This window comes from Chiloscyllium plagiosum, unplaced genomic scaffold (assembly GCF_037043375.1).
Source record: "Chiloscyllium plagiosum isolate Xiang-an unplaced genomic scaffold, Cpla_swu_hap1 HiC_scaffold_5, whole genome shotgun sequence".
NCBI classification, from domain to species: domain Eukaryota; kingdom Metazoa; phylum Chordata; class Chondrichthyes; order Orectolobiformes; family Hemiscylliidae; genus Chiloscyllium; species Chiloscyllium plagiosum.
Window position 1 is genome coordinate 66,799,554 of NW_028270143.1, and position 23,348 is coordinate 66,822,901.

General features: G+C 42.5%; 1 protein-coding gene across 6 annotated transcripts in view; it reads left to right on the forward strand.

Moving 5' to 3' along the window:
• The window catches only part of coa1 (cytochrome C oxidase assembly factor 1), a 59,417-nt gene that overhangs the window by 10,097 nt on the left and 25,972 nt on the right, over window positions 1-23,348 (forward strand). The gene's annotated exons all lie outside the window — the stretch shown is intronic.

A 23,348-nucleotide genomic window follows, 5' to 3' on the forward strand; every position in this document is an offset into this window, starting at 1 on the left:
GTTGGACTTAACTTTCATTGTATGAATTGACTGTATTGAAAGGTATCAGATGTTTTAAGTAATTTATAGGGGAGTGTGGCAAGCTATTGAATGCACTTTTCTGGGTTTAGGTTATGTTTTATATTGATGACCTGTGGATTACATGCCTATTTCACTGTTTTGTAGTTCCTATTCTCAACCCTATCACAGCGGCTTTTTCTCCTCCTCTGCTGTTTGCATTTGATCATCCTTGCAAGTACATTTTCGCTGGTGTCATTTGCAACAGTTTTGTTAACTCCAGTAAAGAACATCTTTAAAATTTCATTGCAGGTGGTTCATCTCAAGCCATTACATTTTACCAAGAAATTGAGTGATGACAACTTGTTGTCTGGCCTATCTTCTTGAACCAAATGAACAAGGAAATCTATAACAGCAGTTTTGAAATGTCAGTCTATCTGAAACTCCAGTCTGGCCAAGATCTGAGTACAAGTCTGCAATAGTGGTGGTGGGTGTCAGACACGTTGGCTCTGTGGCTGGTTTACAATGTAGAGTGATGTCAACAGTGTGGTTTCAATTCTCATACTGGCTGAGATTACCATTAAGGACTCTCCTTCTCATCCTCTCCCCTCACCTGAACCATGGTAACCCTCAGTTTAAACCACCACCAGTCATTTCTCCCCAGTGAGAGAGAACATTCCTATGTTCCGGTAAGACTTTGGTAGCTTTACCTTTATTGTATTCTAACTCACTGCTGCAAATTCTAGTGAGTTCTGGTTAAATATTTTTTGTGGTTTTCTCATGTGTTTTCTAGAGGAAATATTCACAATGGATACCCAGTATTTCCAGAGCTATGATCTCTCTCTCTCCTTTATTAGTATATGAATGTTGGGCTTTGCCTCAGCTCAGCTGGTCTGACTGCTGTTGCAGAATTTATCAAAGATTAAGAACAGAAAATGCCAGGGAGCAGTCAGGTGACCAGGCAGCATCAGTGAAGGGAAAAAGAATAAATGTTTATTTGAGAAATGAATTTCTCTGATATTGGCTCATACCCCACATTCTGTTCCTTGTGATGTTTGCAAAATACTAACCTTGATATTTTGAATTTTAATTTTTATATCCGCTCTTAATTTTGAAATCTTTCATACAAATTGGATTGTGTATCAATGTCAGCTTGTTTTTATGTGGCTTTCAAGCATTTATTCAAAAGAAAAACATTTTTGAATATCTGTAATTGGTTCTGAAGGACACAGTTTTTGTGGAATTGTCTGAGATTGACCTGGTCCTAATTTTGAAACTTTATTGCTGGAACAGCACAGCAGGTCAGGCAGCATCCAGGGAACAGGAGATTCGACGTTTCGGGCACAGGCCCTTCTTCAGGAATGAGCAGAGAGTGTTTAGCAGGAGAAGATAAAAGGTAGGGAGGAGGGACTTGGAGGAGGGGCGTTGGAAATGTGATAGGTGGAAAGAGGTCAAGGTGAGGGTGATAGGTCAGAGTAGGATGGAGGTGGAGAGGTCAAGAAGAAGACTGCAGGTCAGGAAGGCGGTGCCGGGCTGGAGGGATTCGGCTGAGACAAGGTGGGGGGAGGGGGGATGAAGAAACTGGTGAAGTCCAAGTTCATCCCCTGCGGTTGGAGGGTTCCCAGTCGGAAGATAAGACGCTCCTCCTCCGACCGTCGCGTTGTTGTGGTTTGGCGGTGGATGAGTCCAATGACCTGCATATCCTCGGTGGAGTGGGAGGGGGAGTTGAAATGCTGTGCTACAGGGTGGTTGGGTTGGTTCGTCCGGGTGGCCCAGAGGTGCTCTCTGAATTGCTCCGCAAGTAGGCGGCCTGTCTCCCCAATATAGAGGAGGCCACACCGGCTGCAGCGGATGCAGTAGATGATGTGGGTGGAGGTGCAGGTGAATCTGTGGCGGATATGGAAGTTTCCTTTGGGGCCTTGGAGAGAAGTGAGGGGGGAGGTGTGGGCGCAAGTGTTGCACCTCCTGCGGTTGCAAGGGAAGGTGCCGGGAGTGGAGGTTGGGTCGGTGGGGGGTGTGGATCTGACAAGGGAGTCGCGGAGGGAGTGGTCTCTACGGAAAGCTGATAGGGGAGGGGAGGGAAATATATCCTTGGTGCTGGGGTCTGTTTGGAGGTGGCGGAAGTGACGGCGGATGATGCGCTGTACATGGAGATTGGTGGGGTGGTAGGTGAGGACCAGTGGGGTTCTGTCCTGGTGGCGGTTGGAGGGGCGGGGCTCAACGTCGGAGGAGCGGGAAGTGGAGGAGATGCGGTGGAGGGCACCGTCGACCACGTCGGGGGGGAAATTGCGGTCCTTGAAGAAGGAGGCCATCTGTGTTGTACGTATTTTGAACTGGTCCTCCTGGGAGCAGATGCGGCGGAGACGAAGGAATTGGGAGAATGGGATGGCGTTTTTACAGGGGGCAGGATGGGAGGAGGTGTAGTCCAGGTAGCTGTGGGAGTCGGTTGGTTTGTAGTAGATGTCCGTGTTGATTCGGTCGCCTGAGATAGAAACAGAAAGGTCTAGGAAGGGGAGGGTGGAGTCCTGGACTACACCTCCTCCCATCCTGCCCCCTGTAAAAACGCCATCCCATTCTCCCAATTCCTTCGTCTCCGCCGCATCTGCTCCCAGGAGGACCAGTTCAAAATACGTACAACACAGATGGCCTCCTTCTTCAAGGACCGCAATTTCCCCCCCGACGTGGTCGACGGTGCCCTCCACCGCATCTCCTCCACTTCCCGCTCCTCCGCCCTTGAGCCCCGCCCCTCCAACCGCCACCAGGACAGAACCCCACTGGTCCTCACCTACCACCCCACCAATCTCCATGTACAGCGCATCATCCGCCGTCACTTCCGCCACCTCCAAACAGACCCCAGCACCAAGGATATATTTCCCTCCCCTCCCCTATCAGCTTTCCGTAGAGACCACTCCCTCCGCGACTCCCTTGTCAGATCCACACCCCCCACCGACCCAACCTCCACTCCCGGCACCTTCCCTTGCAACCGCAGGAGGTGCAACACTTGCGCCCACACCTCCCCCCTCACTTCTCTCCAAGGCCCCAAAGGAAACTTCCATATCCGCCACAGATTCACCTGCACCTCCACCCACATCATCTACTGCATCCGCTGCAGCCGGTGTGGCCTCCTCTATATTGGGGAGACAGGCCGCCTACTTGCGGAGCGATTCAGAGAGCACCTCTGGGCCACCCGGACGAACCAACCCAACCACCCTGTAGCACAGCATTTCAACTCCCCTTCCCACTCCACCGAGGATATGCAGATCATTGGACTCATCCACCGCCAAACCACAACAACGCGACGGTCAGAGGAGGGGCGTCTTATCTTCCGACTGGGAACCCTCCAACCACAGGGGATGAACTTGGACTTCACCAGTTTCTTCATCCCCCCTCCCCCCACCTTGTCTCAGCCGAATCCCTCCAGCCCGGCACCGCCTTCCTGACCTGCAGTCTTCTTCTTGACCTCTCCGCCTCCATCCTACTCCGACCTATCACCCTCACCTTGACCTCTTTCCACCTATCACATTTCCAACGCCCCTCCTCCAAGTCCCTCCTCCCTACCTTTTATCCTCTCCTGCTGAACACTCTCTGCTCATTCCTGAAGAAGGGCCTGTGCCCGAAACGTCGAATCTCCAGTTCCCTGGATGCTGCCTGACCTGCTGTGCTGTTCCAGCAATAAAGTTTCAACTTTGATCTCCAGCATCTGCAGACCTCACTTTCCCCTGGTCCTAATTTTGGAAGCTTCCTTTTCAACAATCCCTTGTGATGGGAATTCAGTGCTAACATATTTAACCTTAAGTATGTTTGGAAATCTGAAAACCAGACTGCTGTGATTAAAAACTTCTGTATAGTATATTAAATATCAACTGAAATGATATTCCAATGAATCTCTAAACTTCAGCCACTGCTTTAGACTATTTACCATTGCAGGAGTACTGTAGGTCCGCACAAGATCAGAGTGATCAATATCAGATGCTGTCTGTCCAGTTTGTTCATTCAGGCAGTACAACCCAAAGCAGATCTATGTTTTACTAATTATTCAAACTCTCAGAAGATTCACCCACACTTTGTTTAATAAGCTTAGGGAACAGTCTTGGTTATACCCTTTATCACTACATCACTGTACAATATTAACCCATGGCCATCCACAGCCTTTCCCCAACCCACCCTCTCGGGTTGATATACAAGATCCCAGGGTACGATCTTCGAAGAAAAAAAAGGAGTGTTTTCTTGTTATCCTGGCGAGTATTTATACCTTGACCAGTGACATAAATATTGGTTATCTGGTCATTATCTAATACAGTTGAGGAAACTAAACACAGGTTGGGGAATGCCTTGCAGGACAGTGAGCAGGAATAACCCTGAGTTTCTGGTTTCTAGTCATTTTAAAGTACCATCTTGCTGGCATGCTTACTTTCCTGTTCTTACAAAGCAGTTTCAATAGGATTTTGTGGTTGGGTAAGAACATACTGTGGAAAGGTGTGAAATTATTCACTTTGATAGGAAGAACAGACATAGAGTATTTCTTAAGTGGTAAGAGGTTGGAAAGTGTCGAAGTTACTGAAGGATAACATGAAGGTGCATCAGGCAATTAGTGGTATGTTGGACTATATCAAAAAAGGATTTGATTACATGAGTAGCAAAGTCATGCTTCAACTGTATATAACCTTGGTTAGATCGCATCTGGTGTATCATGTGTAGTTTTCGTCCCCTTTGCTTGGGAAAGATGTTATTACCGTAGAAGGAGTGTGTTGATTTTACGGGTTCGTGATCATGGTTGCCTAATATAGGCAGTTGACAATTTATAAGTCATTTTCTGATAGTTTATTGAGTTGCTAAGAAGCATTAAATAAGGAAGTTAAACAACTGTGAAAATGGGGGATGCTGCACTGATACCAGAGGACAAACAGGCTGTCGGTGCAGAATGTATCAGTCTTGTCAAAGTGGTGAGGCTCTATGCCCGAGGTGTTAGTCTTCCTCCTCCTCCTGGTCCATCATCCATTCGAGGAGAAAGTGAGGTCTGCAGATGCTGGAGATCAAAGTTGAAACTTTATTGCTGGAACAGCACAGCAGGTCAGGCAGCATCCAGGGAACAGGAGATTCGACGTTTCGGGCACATGCCCTTCTTCAGGAATGAGCAGAGAGTGTTCAGCAGGAGAAGATAAAAGGTAGGGAGGAGGGACTTGGAGGAGGGGAGTTGGAAATGTGATAGGTGGAAAGAGGTCAAGGTGAGGGTGATAGGTCGGAGTAGGATGGAGGCGGAGAGGTCAAGAAGAAGACTGCAGGTCAGGAAGGCGGTGCCAGGCTGGAAGGATCCGGCTGAGACAAGGTGGGGGGAGGGGGGATGAAGAAACTGGTGAAGTCCAAGTTCATCCCCTGCGGTTGGAGGGTTCCCAGTCGGAAGATAAGACGCTCCTCCTCCGACCGTCGGGTTGTTGTGGTTTGGCGGTGGATGAGTCCAATGACCTGCATATCCTCGGTGGAGTGGGAGGGGGAGTTGAAATGCTGTGCCACAGGTTGGTTGGGTTGGTTCGTCCGGGTGGCCCAGAGGTGCTCTCTGAATCGCTCCGCAAGTAGACGGCCTGTCTCCCCGGACGAACCAACCCAACCAACCTGTGGCACAGCATTTCAACTCCCCCTCCCACTCCACCGAGGATATGCAGGTCATTGGACTCATCCACCGCCAAACCACAACAACGCGACGGTCGGAGGAGGAGCGTCTTATCTTCCGACTGGGAACCCTCCAACCGCAGGGGATGAACTTGGACTTCACCAGTTTCTTCATCCCCCCCTCCCCCCACCTTGTCTCAGCCGGATCCTTCCAGCCCGGCACCGCCTTCCTGACCTGCAGTCTTCTTCTTGACCTCTCCGCCTCCATCCTACTCCGACCTATCACCCTCACCTTGACCTCTTTCCACCTATCACATTTCCAACTCCCCTCCTCCAAGTCCCTCCTCCCTACCTTTTATCTTCTCCTGCTGAACACTCTCTGCTCATTCCTGAAGAAGGGCCTGTGCCCGAAACGTCGAATCTCCTGTTCCCTGGATGCTGCCTGACCTGCTGTGCTGTTCCAGCAATAAAGTTTCAACCATCATCCATTCGTCTGGTGAGGACTTCTTGATGAAGACTGTTCACTGGTGACTTCCGAAAGAGAACTGCTGCTTACCATGTTTGCTTGATGAGAACTTTCCAAGAACAACGTCCCTCTGCCCTGAGTACTTATTTCTACAAGCAAATTGTTTCCTCTGTGTCCATCAATTGTCTGAGCCCTTTTGGACAATGGCCATGGGACAGCCACACGTGACTTCGGATGATCATCATCCCATTGCCTGCCTTCATCAGCTGATTTGTTTATCATTCTAATACAACGTTTTCTTTGTTTTTGAAAGAAAACACTGATAATACGGTGTAATTGGCATCAGATCAATTAGTAATGCTAATGCTGGCGTTGTGATCTCTGTTTTCTGTAATGTTATAAAATGAAAGATGGGTAAATGTACCTTTATTAAGGTTGACCAGTTTGCAGAAACTATTTTTAGCTCAACATAGTGTTACATGGTGAGATAACAAAGGGGACAAGAGTCAGGCGAAGGTACAACACAACTTTGTTGAGTTCTACAACTTAATCAAGGGAAAACAATTTATTTATCAGGCACTACGACTGTACTTTAATTAAACTCTCAAACTGTTCATAGGTCTCATTAGTTAACAGTCTTAAATCTCTAAACAGTCTTAAATCTACACCAGCTACCTATTTCTGACGTGTTTCCGAGGATTTGCTACACTCTATCTCCAGGTTCCTACTCCTGTGTTTGAACTATTTGTCTGAAAAGACTGGTATCAGCTGTTCATTAAGGCTGGGATAAGCTGTTTTTTTGGTCTTTGAGGGTTAGCTAATATTTCAAGATCTGCAGTTGTCAATTTGGGCTTCCCCTCTTGTCCTGGGTGGTCCTGATTCTTTGCGTCATCTCACCAAGATGATTTCTCTAGTCTGGTCAGTCTGATGTTCCCCACGAGGTACAAGGAGCTGGACATGCTGTGCAGCTTGCTGCCAGGCGAGGGTGCTCTCTGGAAATACTGTTGAAAAAGGTGCAAAAGCATAGAGAGGTGGAGTACCAGGTTGCTCCTTTTATCCCCCATTTTGTGCAGTTCTTGAAGATTCTGTGGCCTGTGTCCAATACTAGCATTGGATGGCAATAGGAAGATCCAATTAGGTGACTGTTTTCCATATTTGGAGGTCACAGAATGTGGTTTTGTATCTTCAGCTATCCAGTGCTGTCCTTGTTGTGCTATGCTTCTGGCTTACTACTGAGCTGGGTTCCACCAAGTCTAACAAAGCAGGTTCACTGGAGGTGTATACAATGGTTTGTTCTGACAAAATATGGCCATTACCACCTTGCCAGGTGTAACTGCAAGTTGATTGTCCAAGGCCTGGTTGTATGAATATTATCTGTTCCGACTCTGCAGTCTGCAAATTGCAGAGTCTGGCTAGGTTTAAACTTGGTTTCTGCATTGTGAGTTTTTATCCAAAAATATTTCTGTAACAATCCCTGAGGTCATGGGTCATCTGACCATTGCAATTATTTCTTTTGCTTTAATATGCTAGAATTTTGGAATGTTAGGTATTGCTGTAATAACTGTTAAATTAATTCTCATGCTGCATAAATGTAAACAAAGATTCAGCAAACCTTTTTCATGGGATAGCGGGAGGGTTGTGTGAAGCGATTCAGTAAACTATACCTGTGTTCTCTAGAATTTCAAAGAATGAGAGATTATCCCATTGAAGCCAATAGATTATTTAAAGGAATAGACAAATTAGATGTGGCTCGGATGTTTCCCCTGGTTGAGGAGTCTACAACCAGTACACCATAACTCAGGAAATGTATATTGGTCCAGGATGCAATGCAGATTCACTAGAATCATAAGTAGTGTTAAAGGGTCAGTAGCATAGAGTAGGCTTACATTTCTTTGAGTATATAAGATCGAGGAGTGATTGAATTAAAGTATTGAAGATGTGTTTTAATTTTAACAGCATATGGGATGTAAGCATCACTGGCTGGGTCAGAAATATTGCATGATCTTAATTTGCCTTGAGCTGAGTGAGTGGTTCAGCCATTTCATGGGGGCACTTAAGAGTCGACCATATTGTCATAGAGTCATAGAGATGTACAGCATGGAAACAGACCCTTCGGTCCAACATGTCCATGCCGACCAGATATCCCAACCCAATCTAATCCCACCTGCCAGCACCTGGCCCATACCCCTCCAAACTCTTCCTATTCATAGACCAATCCAAATGCCTCTTAAATGTTGCAATTGTACCAGCCTCCACCACTTCCTCTGGTAGCTCATTCCATACACGTACCACCCTTTGCATGGAAAAGTTGCCGAGAACACTGTGGGAAGCTAGAGAAGTGATTGCTGGGCCTCTTGCTGAGATATTTGTATCATCGATAGTCACAGGTGAGGTGCTGGAATACTGAAGGTTGGCAAACGTGGTGCCACTGTTTAAGAAGGGCGATAAAGACAAGGCAGTGAACTATAGACCGGTGAGCCTGACCTCAATGGTGGACAAGTTATTGGAGGGAATCCTGAGGGACAGGATGTACATATATTTGGAAAGGCAAGGACTGATTAGGGATAGTCAACATGGCTTTGTGCATGGGAAATCATGTCTCACAAACTTGATTGAGTTTTTTGAAGAAGTAACAAAGAAGATTGATGAGGGCAGAGCAGTAGATGCGATCTACATGGACTTCAGTAAGGCGTTCGACAAGGTTCTGAGCTGAAAATGTGTTGCTGGAAAAGCGCAGCATGTCAGGCAGCATCCAAGGAGCAGGAGAATCGACGTTTCGGGCATAAGCCCTTCTTCCTCATTCCTGAAGAAGGGCTCATGCCCGAAACATTGATTCTCCTGTTCCTTGGATGCTGCCTGACCTGCTGCGCTTTTCCAGCAACACATTTTCAGCTCTGATCTCCAGCATCTGCAGTCCTCACTTTCTCCTAGTTCGACAAGGTTCCCCATGGGAGACTGATTAGCAAGGTTAGATCTCATGGAATACAGGGAGAACTAGCCATTTGGATACAGAACTGGCTCAAAGGTAGAAGACAGAGGGTGGTGGTGGAAGGTTGTTTTTCAGACTGGAGGCCTGTGATCAGTGGAGTGCCACAAGGATCGGTGCTGGGTCCTCTATTTTTTGTCATTTACATAAATGATTTGGATGCGAGCATAAGAGGTACAGTTAGTAAGTTTGCAGATGACACCAAAATTGGAGGTGTAGTGGACAGCGAAGAGGGTTAACTCAAATTACAACAGGATCTTGACCAAATGGGCCAATGGGCTGAGAAGTGGCAGATGGAGTTTAATTCAGATAAATGTGAGGTGCTGCATTTTGGGAAAGAGAAATCTTAGCAGGACTTATACACTTAATGGTAAGGTCCTAGGGAGTGTTGCTGAACAAAGAGACCTTGGAGTGCAGGTTCATAGCTCCTTGAAAGTGAAGTCGCAGGTAGATAGGATAGTGAAGAAGGTGTTTGGTATGCTTTCCTTTATTGGTCAGAATATTGAGTACAGGAGTTGGGAGGTCATATTGCAGCTGTACAGGACATTGGTTAGGCCACTGTTGGAATATTGCGTGCAATTCTGGTCTCCTTCCTATCTGAAAGATGTTGTGAAACTTTGAAAGGGTTCAGAAAAGATTTACAAGGATGTTGCCAGGGTTGGAGGATTTGAGCTATATGGAGAGGCTGAACAGGCTGGGGCTGTTTTCCCTGGAGCGTTGGAGGCTGAGGGGTGACCTTATAGAGGTTTACAAAATTATGAGGGGCATGGATAGGATAAATAGACAAAGTCTTTTCCCTGGGGTCGGGGAGTCTAGAACTAGAGGGCATAAGTTTAGGGTGAGAGGGGAAAGATATAAACATTGCTGTCAATCCAGAGTCCTATGTAGGAGAGAACAGGTAAGGACAGGAGATTTGCTTCTCTTAACCAATCTGGTTCACTATTGTCCTCATGATAATCGATAATAGTTTCATGGTTAACATTAGTCCAGCTTTTAATTCCACATTTTTAAATTAAGTTCACATTTCACCTTCTGCCATAGTGGGATTTGAATCTATGTGTTAGCTTGGTTCTGGATTACAGGTCAAGTGACTGAGTTTAAATTAGTTAGTAGAATAGAAGGGGATAAGCTATTTGGTGAGCAAATCAGAACAAAGGCAACATGGTGACTCAGTGCAAGGTGGTATGGTGGCTCAGTGGTTAGCACTGCTGCCTGACAGCACCAGGGGCCCTGGTTCAATTCCAGCCTTCAGCGACTGTCTGTGTGGATTTTGCACATTCTCCCCTTGTCTGCATGGGTTTCCTCAGGGTACTCGGGTTTCCTCCCACAGTCCAAAGATATGTGGGTTAGTTGGTTGGCCAGGTTAAATTGCCCTTAGTATCCACGAATGTGTAGGTTAGATGGGTTGGCTATGGTGGATGCATTGATAAGGGTGTAGGTCTGGGTGGGATGCTCTTTGGAGGGTCAGTGTGCATTCAATGGAGGAAGTGACCTGCTTCCACACTGTAGGGATTCTATGATTCTACAATAATTTATATTGGAGCAGTTTGGCCATTTAGGGATGCTTTCAAAAAACACTTCACAGCAGATAGTGGAAATTGGAACTTTGTCCTGTGAATGCTTGCTGAGGAAGGGATCAACTGAAAATGTTGAAGCTGAGATTAATAAAGTTTTGAGTGGATTTAGTAAATGGAGGTTAAAATACAGATCAACCGTAACCTAATTAAATAACAGAACAAACACTGATTTATTTCATTTGTTCATTCTTTCTTTACCTACATGAGGAAACATCCACTCTGTATGTAGTTTGTCAATCCCTTTTGGCATTTTATATATCTCAATTAGATGTCCCCTCGTTCTTCTAAAATCCTAAGTTTTCTTTTAGTCTTTCATGGGATGAAAGTGTCACTGGCTAGACCACCATTTATTGCCCAGAGGGCAGTTAAGAGTCAACCACATTGCTGTGGGCCTTAAGTCACATGTAGGCTAGACCAAGTAAGGATAGTAAGTTCCTTCCCTAATGGACATTAGTGAACCAGATGGGTTTCTCCTAACAATCTACAATGGATTAGTGGGTCATCATTAGACACATAATTGCAGGTTTTTTTATTGAGTTCAGTTTCTACTGTCTGCCATGGCAGAATTAGAACCCAGGTCACCAAAGCATTTCCTGGGTCTATGAAATAACAGTCCAGCGATAATACCACTAGGCCATCGCCTCCCCTTGAGTTGCTCCATCTCTATCCATGAGACCAGCCTCTCATCTCGGTAATCGATCTAACGAACTTTCTCTGAACTGCCTTCGATGCATTTGCAGCCCTCCTAAGTAAGGGAGCAAAATTGTATGCTGTATTTGAGGTGAGGTCTCACTAATAACCTGTACAGTTGTAGCAGCACTTCCCTTTAGCAATAAATGTCAAAATTCCAATTGCTTTTCTTATTACCTGCATTCTGGTTTTCTGCAATTTATGCCCAATCCTTCTGCACCAAAGTTCTTTGAAGTTTCTCTCTATTTAGATAATAGGTTGCCTTGCCATTCCTGTGACCAAAATGGGTAACCTCACACTTAGCCACATTAAACTTCACCTGCAAAATTTTGACCCTCATAACATATCCATTCCGTTTGTAAATTTCTTATTTTTTCATTACAATTTATATTCCCAACTATTTCAGCGTCATCTGCAAATTTGGCAATTGTACTTTCTATCCCTGCGTCCACCCATCACTATAGATTGAAAATAATTGGAGCCCAAAGATCAAACTCTGTGGCATTCCACTAGTTGTATCTTGCAACAAAAAAAGACCCATTAATCTTGACTTTCGCTACTTTCTGTTGGTTAGCCAATCCTCTATCCAAGTTAATAAACTACCTTTAACTCCGTTACATATTACCTTAGTTTGTAATATTCTTGTCTCAGTATCAGATATTTGTGCCAAACTAGGGATGCACAAAAGTCTGTGCTCCTGTATAAGTTTGAGGGAGAGCTGCACTGTTGGAGATACCATTTTTAAGATGGTACATTAAATTGAGGTGAAACTATTTCATGTCAATTCTGGCCAATCCTTGACTCTCAGTCAATATGGAAACTGATTATCTCTCGTTTCTGGTTTTGGGAGCTTGCAGTGCACAAATAAGCTGCCACATTCCTACAAAATGAACTTCAAAAAACTTCAGTGACAATAAAGTGTATTTCAACATATGCTGATAGCTACTATTTAAATCCATATTTATTTCATCTTTAATTTTTGTAAGGATTAGTGAAGGTGAAAATAATCCAATGTATTCTTTCACTTCTGAAAGGAAATTGAGATCTTCACTTAATTGCTATGAGGGCAATTAATTGGAAGTAAGTTTTCTTTATAATCACAAAACCATAAGCATTTTGACTTATTCCACTTCATAATGTATGAAGGACATTCACAATTTAGCATACCTTGTAACATGCAACATATATTGCTCTTGAAGTACATGGTATAATAAGGGTGGAGAACATGTGAGGAAGCAGTGTCAAGGACAAGGGTAATTTTAAGGGTGTGAAGTTGTTTAAAGTTCTAACTACAGGGTACACACTTCGCTAAATGGCATGTCCAGTTAATCAGATAGTCAGCTACAGTATAATCCATTTCTAGTAGTTACAGGCTATGGGAAATTTGATATAAATATCTGCCAAGTTTAAGGCTTTCATTTTCCAAAAATGGAAATAACTGTTAGTCATAATTTAAATAACTGACCTCGGAATTCGCTTTAAACTTGAACACCTGCTTCTGTTGCAGTAGAAACTGCATTTTAACTGAGGTCTTGCTTCAAAAGCGGAACATCTTGCAATTTAGCCAGTCTAAATGTTTATCCACTTGATAAGTTACCACATTTTTTGGACAAAAGTGATGCTTTTGATAAATTGCAGTTTGAAGAAACTATTTAAACCTAATTGGTCCAATTTCAAGCACAAGGGGACAAAGTAAGTTTTGTGTTTTGACTGATGTTTGTTTTTATTTTACTATTGTTATTCAAAGGATTTGTACTATGCTTTGATTCAGACCAGTTGAGTAAGTGGGCCAGGTCATGGCAGATGCAATATGACATGGTTAAATGTGAAGTTATTCACTTTGGCAGAAGAATGGCAGATTATTTTTTGAAATGGTAATAGGTTGGAAAATGTTGATGTACAAAGGGATCTGGATGTTCTTGTACATCAATCATTGAAAGTTAATAGGTAGGTGCAGTAAAAAGTTGAGAAAGTAAATAGTATGTTGCCAGCTTTGCAATTGGACATGAATATAGCACCAAGGTTGTTTTTCTGCAGCTGGTGTGTCCCTGGTGAGCTCATACCCAGAGTATTGTGTGCAGTTTGGTCTCTTTACCTAAGAAAAAATGTACTTGCCATTGAGAGAGTTCAGTGATGAAGAACGAGAGGGGATATCATTGTAACTTCTGACGAGGTTGGACAGACTACATGCAGGGATGATGCTGCACCCAGTTTGTTGGTGGGTTGGGAAATGGGGGTGAGATGGTGCTGCACCTGAAACCAGAGGTCATGGTGGAGAAATTATTTCATTCAGAACCTGGTGACCATATGGCCTTTTCTACTACAGAAGGCAGTGGAGGCCACGTCACTGAATATATTTGAAAGAAATTGACAGAATTCTGGACACTAATGGCGTCAAGGGGTTTGGGGAAAGAGATGGCATATGGCATTGAAATAAAGACCATCCATGATCATGTTGACTGGAGGAAGAAGCTTGAGGGGCTGATAGTATATTTTCTATAATTCTATGCTTTGTCCTCAGAGGAAAAACTTTAAATATGAAATGGAATTAAGACATTGCTACAGATTTAATGTCTACGAAGGAAAACATGAGGCTGCTTGTTTTCTCCCCAAAAGGTAGTTGCTTCTGCCAGAGGGACTAAAAGCGAGTCCTGAACACTGAGTAGGTGGAGGGTTGGATCAGGTTTAAGAGGCAGCCATTAAATTCAGGAACTGGTCCGTTACAGCAAGTAAGCAGGAAAACCTATGGTATATTATGGTTTATTATAAAGGGAATTGAATGTAAGAATAGGGAGGTTGTGCTTCATTTATAAAAATATTAGTAAGGACACTCTATCTGGAGTATTGTGGACCGTACTGGACACACTGTACTGTAAAGGAAGGATGTTAATGCATTGGAAGCAGTTCAGAGAAGATTTGCCGGATTAATACCGGAAATGAGCAGGTTGCCTTATGAGTAAAGGCTAGATAGGCTAAGCCTGTATCCTGTGAAATTTGAGTCAGAGCTGACTTAATTGAATCATGTATGAACCTGAGGCGATTTGAGTGGGTGGATCTGGAAAGGATGTTTAGTCTTGTGGGAAAATCTAGAACTAGGGATCAAGTTTAAAAGTAAGATGTCATTCATTTAAGTCATAGATCAAGAAACTTTTTTTTCTCTCTGAGGGTCATTGGTCTTTGAATTCCCTTCCTCTAAAGATGGTGAATGCATCTTTAAATATTTTCAAGGCAAAGATAGATTCTTAATTATCAGAATACAGAAAGGTAGAGTTGAGATTAAAATCAGATCAACCATGGTCTTATTGAATGTTGGAACAGGGTTGAATAGTCAAGTGCCTCACTCTCGTTCCTATGTATGTTTCTTGGAGCTGCTAGTTCAACTAATATTTTTGAAATACATGCACAAGGATACCCAGATTTTGTAGTGTTAATGTTAGAAAAGAGGCTGAAGTGTGAATCTGCAATTCTATAAATCAGGCCACTTAGCTCCTCAAACCTGCTCTGCTACTAAATAAGATCATGGCAGATTGGATTGTCAACTCAAATCCATCTTCCCACCTAACCCTTATAATTTTCCACCCTTTTGCTTAACACAAATCTATCCACTTCTGCCTTAGAAACTATTCAAGGACTCTGCTTTTACTATCTTTTCAGGGACAGACTTCCAAACACACACAGCCTTCTGGTTTTAATCTCCATTTAAAAATGCAACCATTGAATCTCAAACAGTGAGTCTTGCTTGAGTTTTTCACTAAAGAGGAACCATCTCTCCACTCTTATTGTCAAGACCAATTAGAATTTTATATGTTTCAACCAAATCGCCACCTATTTTTCTAAACTTCAGCTGGTATAAGACTAGTCTATCAAACCTCTTCGGATAAAACAACCCATCAGTTCTGACATTAATCTGGTAAACGTTACCTGAACTGTCTCCAATATATTTACACTTTCCTTTAAATAAAGTGACCAATACTGTGCATGGTATTCCAGATGCAGTCTCGCCAGTGTTTGATGTAATACAAACATAAACTCACTTTTTGTATTCAATTCCACTCAGGATAAATACAGCATTCTATTAGATTTTTTAATTACTTGCTATAACTGCATACTAATATTTTTGAAATACATGCACAAGGATACCCAGATCCCTCCGCATCCCAGAGATCTGCAATCTCCAATAATTTAGATAATGCCAGCAGGACAATTTCAAATTTCCTATACTATATTCCATTTGCCACATCTTTGCCAAGTCATTTAAACCATTCCGTTTAACCTCCTTGTGCTCTCTTCAATACTTATTTCCGTACGTATCCAGAATTGAAGCATATTAAACCAAGTGGGCACAGATAGGACAGACAGGAAGAGACTTTTCCCTTTGGTGAAGGAATTAATGCCTGGGGGAACAGAGACGTAAGGGTAGAAGGTTTAAAGAAGATGGGGAATTTTTTTTCACTCAGATTGGTGGGAAAAATGAAATTCATTGCCTACAAAGATGGTAGAGGCAGAAACCCTCCTAACATTTTAAGTAGTATTTAAATGTGTACTTGTGATGCCAAGACATACACGTTTGTGGGTCAAGTGCTAGAAAATGGGATCAGAATACTTAGGTGCTTGTTTTGACTGGTACAGACTTAATGAGCCTTAGGGCCTTTTTCTGTGCTGCAGACTTCTATAACTCTGTGCCACTTGAATGTGCTCTTTCCTGCCTGGCTTTTCCGTAACTATCCCATCCCCACCTTGACAAAAAATATCCTGCCCCCAACCAGGCTTGACCTCCCCTCCCTATCATTAGACCTTACACTGACCTGGTTTTAATCTGAGTCTTAGAATCTATGGACAAGATTAGATTACTTACAGTGTGGAAACAGGCCCTTCGGCCCAACAAGTCCACACCGACCCGCCGAAGCGCAACCCACCCATATCCCTACACTTACCCCTTCACCTAACACTACGGGCAATTTAGCATGGCCAATTCGCCTGACCTGCACATCTTTGGACTGTGGGAAGAAACCGGAGCACCCGGAGGAAGCCCACGCAGACACAGGGAGAATGTGCAAACTCCACACAGTCAGTCGCCTGAGGTGGGAATTGAACCCGGGTCTCTGGCACTGTGAGGCAGCAGGGCTAACCACTGTGCCACCGTGCCGCCCACCAACCTGTAGTCCCAGTCTTGTTAACTGCTTCCATAAGTGCTGCTGGGAGTACAGAAAAGCCATTTAAACAAATTGGCCAGCAGCTCTCTGAGGTGTGATTTCCACCTGAATGGGGAAGGCAGCTAATTCATACTCCACTGTGCGTTAAATGACCGTGGATCCATTGTGATTGGCAGTGATGAGTTCCCATTCTGTACTCCCATCTTCCTCATGTCTCCAGAGCATTAGTTTACATGTGTGGGTTACTAACTCCAGTAACAATACAGTGCTACATACCACTTGGAACAATAGTCCAATAACTATTCACCTATCTAATCTTAACTTTTCTGTTGGTACTTTATTGAGTAATAATAGGCTGTAACGATGAAAACATTGAAGTTGGGATGTGACCAGGCGACAGTGTAGATATAATAGGTATTAAACCTTTCCATGATGATTCCTGTGTGACAATTACTTTGCAGTAGGAGCTATGCCATCTCTATTAAATACAAGACCCAATACTGCTGCCATTAGAGTGTTTCATGTTAATTGCCTCAGTCTGCTGCTAAACTTTCTAGCAAATTGGAAGACTAGGCTATTGATTATAATTTGGCAAATGGCAATAAAAAAAAAGCTTTTACAGGCAGTTCAATTGAAGCTGGCTTGTACTATTGATTCTTCTGTCATGATAATCCAGTGAAAAATTCTAAGTGGAAAATAGCAGACATGGAGGACCCATGATTAATCCTGTACTGACCTTTTTTTTTCAGATTAGGACTGCAGAAAACTTTCCAGGTTTTGCATAAAACTAAGTTAAATGAAACAGATTCTGGGAGATTAAAAACAGAGAAAATTGGCACACAAAGAATTTAGTACTCTTTGGGCCCAGCAAAGTCTTTCCAACATTTGAAATGCCTCCATAAAGACTGAAAGAGCTGCTGATTCTGAGGAAGTATTACTTGACCCAAAACGTTAACTCTGATTTCTCTGACACTGTCAGACCAGCTGAGTTTTTCAGTAATTTCTGTTTTTGGAGTTGAAATATCTCCTGAAGACGGGTTACACCTGAAATGTTTTCTACACCGCCTGATACTGCCTGGATTGCTGTGTTCTTCCAACCTCCTGCTTGCCTACCAAGGATTCCAGCATCTGCAGTTTTTTTTTGTCTCTATTCAAATTTTAATAGATACACAATGCTGTGAAATATATTTTGTTTTAAAATAAGATTGTATTGTATTTCCTTATATTGATGTGTATTAAATGCATATTCAGATGACCACTTACAAAGTTGTGGTTATGTGTCTGAACCTTTTGAAATGCCTTGAATAAGTTCACTGGAATTAATCCAGATATAGATACCAAGTGGAGAAAGATGCTTCACAAAGTCTTTGGCAGAAGTTGGACTGAATCTTGAAACAGTGAAGGTTTATTACATATTACTTCTAGCTATTTACACTATATTTTAGGTACATTGTGGTCTCCTAAGCGACATCAGGCTCAAATACACATTATGGTTAGCTACATTAACATATCACTAGAACAACTGGTACTGCATCACTGGTGCACAGCATGAGCACAGAACACTAGGTAGCTCCTTCTCAGAACAGTCCTTTATGATTGGCGCTTATCTTGTAGCAACATTTAACAATTTCACGTACTACCTGCTGTCCTGTGAGGTAGCCAAGTACTTTTTCACAATGATTATACAGCAGATACTTTGAGATCCATTGGTGCTAGTGAATGTAATATGTAGTTCAGAAACTGAATTGAGTACTCCTAAATCAAGTGTGACATATTCAAATAGAGTAAACTATCATATTCCACAAATTCCATTCCAAAATCAGAAACTCACTTTCCTGTACATGGTGGCATTTTCATTCTTCCCTTTTGTGATCGTGATGGTCAATTTTTGTCAAATTTCTACCACTTTATTCTGTAGATCTTTATTGCCTCCCCATAGACTGGACTATCAGTGCTGAACATACTTTGATCCTTCAAGAGTAATTCCAAAATTTTTTTTGCCTCCCTGAGCTGAAACTAGAATGAAGCTCAAGTACTGCAGATTAAACATAAAAATACAACTTACCAGCAACTCTGCTCAGTTCCTCCTGAATGATTTGATGTTATGTCAAACTGTGTCCTGCTTTCTTCGTAAGCAACTGGGCTCCTGCTGGGAAGCATGTGGGTACCTCATAAATACATGCTCTCAGGTATCATTTCAACCCCGATGCAATATTAACACAAAATATAGTATAGTTGAATTAATGCCCAGGGTGAGCAGGAATTGGTGGTGAGGATGGTTTCACAGGCCTGCTGGGAGCACTATTTAAAAAGCTTCTTGCATTCAGATATTCAAAGCATAAGGATCATGAGGATATTATACTTTTGGCATTTCACATCATGTTTGAGCTTGGAGATTGATTGATCTTGATTTTTATTTTGCTTCGCTCACCTTGAATAAGCACATTAAAGCTTATGATGCATGACATTGTCGCTGCTTAGATTTAAATGAGGGTTGACATGCAAGAACAATGTGCTAAACTTAAATAAGGGTAATTATAAAGGAATGAGGGCAGAGTTAGCTGGAGTGGACTGGGAAAGCAGTTTAGCAGCAAAGACAGTTGAGGAACAATGGTGGTTGTTTAAGGAAATGGTTCATGGTGCTCAGCAAAGATGAACTTCAGTGAAGAAGGGGGATTACAGGAAGGGGATAAGCCAATGCTGTTTAAGCAGGGAAGTTAACAATAGCAACAGATTAAGAAAAGAAACACATACAGTGGCAAAGATTGATGGTAAGCCAGAGGGTTGAAAAAGTCTATTTAAAACTAACAAAAGACAACCAAAATAAAATTAGGGAGAAAATAAACTTTTGAGGCTAAACTGCCAAGTAATATCAAGATGGACAGCAAACTGTATTTTTAAATAAGAAAAGGATGAGGGCAGCCAAAGTGAACATAAATCCTTTAGAGAATGAGGCTGGGGGTGGGGAACCAGGAAATGGCAGAGGAATTGAACAAATACTTTGCATCAGTTTTCACAGTAGAACACACCAATAGCATTCCAAAATCTAACTCCCCTGTTTAAGAAGGGAGGGAGGCAGAATACAGGAAACTATAGGCCAGTTAGCCTGATCTCATTTGTTAGAGTTCATTATTAAGGATGAGATTGCGGAGTACTTGGAAGTGCATGATTAAAAAAGGATTCAATCAACACAGTTTCATCAAAGGGAGATCATGCCTGACCAATCTGTAAGAATTCTTGTCGAGGATGTAACAACAAGTTAGACAAAGGAGAGCCAGTGGACGTGATCTGTTTGGATTTCCAGACAAGGTACTGCACAGGAGGCTACTAAATAAAATAAGAGCCCATGAAGTTAGGGGTAAGGTGTAGCATGGATAGAGGATTGGCTGACTGGCCGAAGACATAGTGGGATTAAAGGGTTTTTTCCCAGGATGGCCCCCAGTAACTAGTGAAGTTCTGCAAGGAACAGTGTTGGGACGACAGCTATTCACATTATACTTTAATGACCTGGATGAAGGAACTGAGGGTGTGGTGTCATCTGCAACCTAGTAACAAAGATCAGTGGAGGGGCACATTGTTTTAAGGTTGTAGAAGGAGAGTGAGCAAAAAAGTAGCAAATGGAATAGAATGTGGGAAATTGTGAGGTTCTGCACTTTGGTAGGAAGAATAGACACATCAACTAATTTCTAAATGGAGAAAGGCTTCAGAAATCTGAAGCACAAAGTCCTCATTCAGGATTCTCTTAAGGTTAATATGAGTCCAGTTGACAGGTAGTAAGGCAAATGCAATGTTCGCTTTCATTTCAATATTGACCCTAGTACTATGGAGGTAACATGTTATCTTGAAATCTGTGGCCCCAGAAATGCATGTCTATTTCATTAACTATCACATTTCACATTCCAATTGAGAATTCAGTTCCTCCCCCTGTATAGCGATGCCAGTTGTGGTGCCACATACCTGGCTGTGGCCGTACACACCAGAGATTTAATTGCAGTTGCCAATATTCAAAATAAGAAGACTGTTTGGGGGGCTCTAGTGTTACTGACTTGATCTCCCTTGATGGCATAATGGTGACACTCATTCACTCCCTGCCTGCATACCCTTTAATAGATGTGGTCAACCCACAGATTAACGTGTTAAATATTAAACAGTTAGCCTCACAGTGTACTGCAGTGACTCCAGCTACTGCTGTATCTCCAAAACCTGCTACCACTGATCATGTTTCATCCAAGTGGAATATGTTGTGTGCTCCACATGCCCAAGCTATTAATTAGATTACTGAACTTGCATCTTAAATAACTGAAGTCTCACTAACTACTCCGCAATCAGTTGCCTCTCTTGCATTGACAGTAGCTTAGGGGGTTAACTAAAATGTTTATACTTAACTCCTATTATCTAAAAACTTTAGGTTTCAGTTTTCTGAAAAATCCAGAACCCTTGCAATGTTACAATGCATTGTTATTTAATTTTAAATTTATTCCCTAGATAAATTAATTGAAAACTGGTTTTAAACCATCAAATTGGCTCCGATGTATGATAATTCATTCATTGAGTATGGCATTAAAGTCAATCAATTTAAATGAAATTATATTAAAATCAAATTCAAGAAAAACAAAGAAACATGGTCAGACTGAGTTATCCGTTTTTGAAAAACCATGCTAGTTGTTATTGTCAAACCTACAAATATATCAAATGTTACATATTGAACAGAGAGTCAAAGTTCTAGATCTATTAATATTGAAGCTAAGCTGAAAAGAAATTCTGTGACTGGAAATATCAACTCCAGTTGATTGTATCTCACTGGGTGGGAATGCTTCATTTTGCTGAAGCAGAAGTCTTTACATTTATCAACTTCCTCTTCAAGCATGGAATATTCACACAAGAAATGGCATACGTCCAGAAACATCGGTTTTCCTTTGCACCTTTATTTTCCTCTGAATGGAATCTAACTAGCTTGGTTTTTTAAACATAGTTCAGGTTCATTTTCAGGTCCTGAACCCACTGCATTCCAATCACATTGGACTAGGCCAAAGAGCTGGTTAGCTGTGGGCGCCCTGCCAGATTAAAAGTTGGTTGGTGAGCTCTGCTCGTGGGAGCACTTGAGGCCTCCCCATCTCGAGAAGTGGGCACCTCCAGTGTTCTTGGGAGACTGAAATAGCCCCTAAACATGGTGGCACATTTTCAATATTTAGTAATAAATTGTAGCCATATTGCCAGCCACCCTTTGAGCAGGGTTTTGCCCCAGAAGAGCTGCAGATTCTGGTCTGAACCCACCTCCAGGAAGATCACTTGGAGGTGGGAATGGACTGGGCAGATGTCCCAATGACCACCTTTACAAAATTGCCCCTCTGACCTCATAAGCCACAATGTGAGTTTAAGTTTTCAATTTTTACTCTCACTTCCCATTGTTCATTTATATTCTATCTGCCTTTCTCTGTATTTGTGGGTTTTTTTTTCTCTTGCTAGCCCTCCATCTGCCCTTGCATCTATGTCTCTCTCTCTCTCCCCCCCCCTCTCTCTCTCTCACCCCTTTAAAATACATTTGCAAATCAACTCTCTCTCTTGCTGTTTGTGTCTGTTTTTCTCTCTCATTGTGCTTGACTGTGTCTATGTCTATGTCTGAATGTATCAATTGCTCTTTTTATTGTTTTCTTTCTGAAGAGACTCGAGCAAACCTTTCTTATGATAGTACTTTGAACTTTCTAAGTATCAAAATTGTACCAACGTGTTTAATAATTGATTAGAATATCATACTGTCGTGGTTTTGATACTAGCCTAGAATTAACTAGCAATTGTGGAGGTGTGATAGAAGGCAGTGGGAAGTGAGAATGATTATCCACAGCTAATAACCTTACATTTACTAGCTGAAACTCACTTAAAAGCTTTTACTCAATCTGCCAGCTGCCATTTGGAAAATTGAGAGTCTGCCTGGTTGGTGTGAAGGGAGAACTATTGTACACGGATGGGGTTGAGGAACCAAAAGGAAAGCACCATGAGGTCACAGCACAGGGAGAGAGATTGAATCTCATGGGGACCAATTGGATTAAGACTGCAAGACCATAAGATACTGGAGCGAAGGAGGCCTCTACGATGAAGGGAAGGATGGCTGATCACAGGAGAGGATGTCGATTAGTTGGAGGGATGAGAGAAGAGCCTTGCTGCTGCTCCAGTTGGTCCAGGAGCAATGCTGGAAAATAACTTTGCTTTGTTCACATGCCATGTGTTCCCAAATATTTCATTAAAGTTAGTTAATTTTAAATAAAATTATATTAAGATAAGAAAGCAAATATTCAAGCCAATCTAAGGAACTTGGTCAGACTGAATTATCCATTTTTGAAATCCTCGCTAGTTGTTACATTTGTATATTTAGCAATAATATCAAATGTTACATATTGAAGAGGCAGCCAAAGTTTTAGATCTTTTAAAGTTGAAGATGAGCAGAAAAATATTCTGTGACTGGAAGTATCAGTTCCAGTTTTTAGTATCTCCTATTCGGTGAAAATGCTTCATTTTGCAGAAGTCTTTATGTTTATCAACTTCCTCTTCAAGCATGGAATATTCACTCAAGGGATGGCAAATGTTTTCCCATGCACCTTTATTTTCTTCTGGATGGAATCTCATTAGATCAGTTTATTACATGTTGAACTATGTCAGAATGACAAAATGTAACATTTTTATGAGCTCATTTGAAACATTCCACCTCCAAGATTGCAGTGTTACCTCTGTAGTGCAATGTTACCTCCCCAGATTCTGTGCTAAAACCCTGTAGTGGGCCTTGTACCTACGTACCTACCTCCTAACTCTCTCTCAATATGATTTTTTTTTAAAAAAGCACTCTTTAAGATACCCATGTTTGTAGAATCTAGAAGATG